Genomic DNA, 5031 nt, shown 5'->3' on the forward strand with positions numbered 1-5031 from the left:
AAACACTATACCATTAAATCACAGGTACAGTCAGTTCTGTATATCCAACGGTTCCATAACCTGCAGATATGGAAGCCCGACTGTACTACACCATTTTACATACGGGACTTGAGCATCCGAGGATTTTCGGATCCATGGGGAGTCCTAAAACCAATCCCCCTGCAGATACCAAGGGACCATTGTATATGCTTATATCTGCATTTTTTACGTCTGAAAAAATATGTGCTAAATTATTACTGGTGGTAACATCTGAGTAGGGGGCAAAATTGCCTTCCACTTCATACACTTCTCTGACTGCATTTTTTGCATTCAGCTTACATTAGCTTACATTACTATTGTAAACAGAACAATTTAAACATGCTCTGCCTCTTGGGGTTGGCAACTCACCTGCACATGAGGTAGCCAGTCCTGTTGAAACCATGGGTACAGTGGACACCAAGAAGTCTGTCTAGAAAACAGGGAATATGGAATTAAGTAAGCGAAGTAGATACACTAAAAACGAGTTATACAATTTTCTGAAGAGTAGCCTTTATTAGTTACCACAACACTACCACTATCCTGAAAAGGAAAAACTCTGAAGAAAAGAGTGTTTTTGCAGGAACGTACTATAAAGAATTAACTACTATACCGTCAAAATTCATTGTCTCTGGGAAATTTTGCATAGCCTCCAATCAGATGCAATAGTGTGGACTGGAGAATGCCCATCAGGAACTGATCTGACTATAGAAAAAGGGAGTGGAAAAAAAAAACAGGCTATCAGAAGAACAGAATTTGTTTTTGAGTGAAACAAATGGAATGCCTTCACTTTTAATGCTCAATATTAAAAAGAACAAACGGTTTCTGAAGGGCTCTTGGGGTCCCCAAAGCACTTCCATTCCTTCTCTCCTTCACTGCTCCTCACACGCCACGGGTCTATGTGCCTGGGGAGTTCTCGGGTTAAGTAGCACCGTTCTTATTTCACAATGAAAAAGTAAGGCTTGAGAACGTTAAGCCCAAGCTGCAGAGCAGGCAAACAGAAAAAAGACTAGAATCGAGTCTCAGATTTTTCCAACGATGCCACAGTATTTTGTGGTCCAGGACTTAAAAAAAATTATATGAGAGAGTAAATAAAAAACAACAACATGTAGCTGATCTCTGCAAAAGCTATGTCTGTGACTAGGTGGTGTCTGGCATTCGTCATCTCCTGCCTGGAATACTACCGCCCTACAATTCTAACAATCTCTTCTATTTCAACTGATCCTCCACATGGAAGATGTTCTCTCTCTAAAATATAAACTTGGCTGGATTGCTCTGTTGCTTAAAAATCTGTTGTAGCAATGCAACTTCCCTAACACGAAGCGTCTGCAACTTCTCCAGAGTCTCTGCCCCTGCCGTCAGTTCGGCATCGGCTACTGGTACCCCTTTCCAGACACTCATGGGTAGTGCCTACCTTTACCAACATTCTAGCACGACTATGTTATCTGGAGTTACGGACCACAGCCAGATCTCCACTTCAGCTGCTTCCTATCCAGGTGTTCTTGAGTGGGACATCACAGCAAGCACTGAAAAGAATTCTTCTTCACTCGGAGACTTTACTCTGGCACTCACTGACCGCCACACAGCTGCCTCCTCCATGTTTCTGGCAGCCCAGTATGATAAAACTTCAGACGCCAAGAACATGGTCCCTCTACATCCATCGCTTTCTGCCAGCCTTGCTCAGGGAACACCATCTCAGATTCCAAATCAGGGGCAGAGCCGCCTGTCACTTCCCTGCCAGGAAGGAAGCCAGGTATATTACTATAACCAAGGCACACTGGGGTCTTTACTGTATGGAGAACTTGGCTCCTGCCCGCAATCCTACGGCTCGGCGTCATACACAGGAAGTCGGGCCTCTGGGCAACCAGAAATGGGAATGGGACTGAAGGAGATTCAGCCCACAAATATCCGACCACCAGCTTCCACCTCTGCAGTCTGCCACCCTGTGCCTGCTCAACGCATCACAGAAACAAGTTTTCAAGGTGAGTATAACAAACGCCAGAGAAAGTTGAAGAATGAGGTCGGCATTCAAAAATGGGGTCAAATCGACAGCTGGGAAGGGGTGTAGAGGCAGGTAGAATTTAGATCCTGAGCCTTTAATAACCACTACCTTCGCTCAGTGCCCTCTGTTTTTAGACTCTACATGAGAACACCTAGGGCTTCCCTGGTGGCGCCGTGGTTAAGAATCCGCCTGCCAATGCAATGCGGGGGACACGGGTTCGAGCCCTGGTCTGCGGAGATCCCACATGCCGTGCAGCAACTAAGCGCATGTGCCACAACGACGGAGCCTGCATTCTAGAGCCCGTGAGCCTCAGCTACCGAAGCCCACGTGCCTACAGCCCATGCTCCGCAACAAGAGAAGCCACCGCGATGAGAAGCCCGCACACCGCAAGCAAGAGTAGCCCCCGCTAGCCGCCAACTAGAGAAAGCCCGTGCACAGCAATGAGAGACCCAGTGCAGCCAAAAAAATAAATACGCAGAATAAATAAGTTCAAACAGTAAATAAATACATAAACATAAATTACAAAAAGAAGAACACCTAATGCAGGTGGGAAGGTGGGAGGGCCACTGTAGAGGTCATCTATGCTACATGTACAAGAACCCCGAGAGCACACCAATCGGTACCACACTTTTCACTGCTGTAGCCGATCGTTCCCCCTGTACTGCCACACTGTAGCACTCCCTTCCCTCATCTACTGCTATAGTCTCTTTGGAAGGTGTTTCAGAACTCTTGTTATGAGAGTGCCAGTTGAACTGTCCTCACTTCCTTCATTTATACCAGGATTGAAGACCTTGTGGTCCGAGATCCTGTCCAGAGAGCAAGCAGGCTAAGACTCTGTCTTTGCTGATGTATTTCATCAGAAAGGGCTCTACCCCCTCTCCTAGTTCATGGTGTGACGTGTTCTTGGCCTCTCGGGAGAGTGGGGAGAATGGAAAGGACCCTATATGAGAATATGCTAGGCTCTGTAAAACATTTCAGGTTTTTAAAAATAAGACTCATTTTGTATTGGACTTATAACAGTCCTATGAAATACAAAGCGAGCCGAGAATCAGTGACAGGAAAGGCTCACCAGTAAGAATTACAACAGTCACCGCTTACCTCGTAGCATAGGGCACTGTCCATGATCCTTAAGAAGAGTTAGTAGAAATGCCTTGCCCATCTTGCCCCTGAACCCCTTGAAAGGTACATGACTGCTGTGTTGGTGTTTAGGGGGAGCATCTCACTTACCAGGGACTGACTTCTCCCTTGATCCCTTTGTAGGGATGGAGACCTCCCCCCTGGTGATGAAAAATTCCCTGGGATTGCAACCTCCAAGCCAGACGTTTTGTGTGACACAACGTCAAGAACTCCCCAAGTCCTGCAGTAGCAGAAACAGCCACATACTTGAGAGTAACCCACCATCTGAACTTGGGGACATTTCAGTGACAGCTCCAGTCCAGAGTGCCAGGCGTCTCCTGGCCCTGCCTCCAGCTCCAAGCCAGGGACAAATAGAGAGTAAGCACGTGGATGATATCAAAACCAAGCTTTCAAAGCCTCTGGATGCCTACCAGATCCCAACAGAGAACCAAGATCCTCCACTACTCCCTTTAGGAATCCCTGATATTCACCAGCCGCTGGCCTGCACCGATCCCCTCAGCCAAGAGGAGCAGCCTGGTTCTGAAAATGCTGATCTGGGAGAGAACAGCCGGAGTCGTCAGGACCTAGGGACACTTGAAAATGGGACTGAACCTAGCAGTGGTCTTGCAGACATTACTACACTGGCGGAGGATATTCACCTTCCCCAGCTCTTTAATCCTTTGAAAGAGCTTGATCAATCCCAAGGTCCCCACGTGATCAAAGCTAAAGACACCAGAGCCATTAAGGTGAATCAGGTGCAGGAAAAGCCAAGTGTCATAAAGGTTCCCTCTGATCAACCCAGGAAGAACAAACAGAAAGCCTCTGAGCCTATCAGTGGCGCTCCCAAGGCCAAAATCCAGCCAAAGAATCCAGAGTGCCTGTTAGGGGGAGAAGTGGTTACCTGCCACGCTGCAGTCAGTGACAGGGCTCCTGTGAACACGGCCAAGCACTCTCAAGGCAAACCTCAGAAAGCTGCATCCAGAAAGATCAGCAAAACTAAGAGCCACGGGCAGGAAAAGACCAAAAGGACCAGAGGGAGAAACAAGCCTGAAGAGAACAAGCAGTCAGGGAACAAAGTCAAGGCAGAAGAGAAGCCAGCAATCCCCCACACGAAGCGAAAGGAACACCAAACTGAGCTTCTCCAACAGAGCTTTCAAAAGCCTCGAACCTCCCTTGGCGTGCGCATGCTGGAGTCTGTGAAGGTTCTTCAGGCGCTGGGGAAGAAGAATGAGACGAAAACTGGGCTCTCTTCCTGTCGGCTCTTGGGAAAGTCAAGCAACCCCAAAGACCCCCAGCCACCCCCAGCTATCCAGCCATGGCGGCATGCCCCACGTGAGGGGAAGGGTCCTGAGAAAACGCAAGTCCAAGCCCAGAAACCAGACAGCAGTGCTGAAACAGAGTGTCCATCTCCAGCCCAGTATGAGCGGCCTCCTCCTGGGAAGGTCAAGTTGATACCTCTGCCTTTTTCTGCCTGGGACAAGCCTCAAGCTCGACCCGCTCCTCGGAGGCCACAGTCTCTGGCCTCACATCGGCCTGCTGGGGCTTACCGTGCCCAGCCTGGTTCTACTGACTCAGCTCAACCTGCTGCAGTCAATTCATCCCAGCCAGCTCCTGCCTCTTTGCCAGGCCCCGCCAAACCAGCTCAGCCAACTGTGACCAACCCAACCCAACCGGCTTGGACCAACCACACCCAGCCTCGTGTCCCTCAGTCTGCTGCTCCTAGGCCTGCACCCTCCAAAACTTCATCTGGCGCTCCTCTCCAGCGGGAGCCTGTTCCCCCTGCTGTGAATAAGCGCCAGGCCCCACCCAAGCTCCAAACCCAATTTCTACTCCAAGACTTCAGCAAGCAACGAGTTCCATGGAGGGAACCCAACGTGCCTGAGCCAGTCATGTCAAAG

This window comes from Balaenoptera ricei, unplaced genomic scaffold, assembly GCF_028023285.1.
Source record: "Balaenoptera ricei isolate mBalRic1 unplaced genomic scaffold, mBalRic1.hap2 scaffold_545, whole genome shotgun sequence".
Taxonomy (NCBI): domain Eukaryota; kingdom Metazoa; phylum Chordata; class Mammalia; order Artiodactyla; family Balaenopteridae; genus Balaenoptera; species Balaenoptera ricei.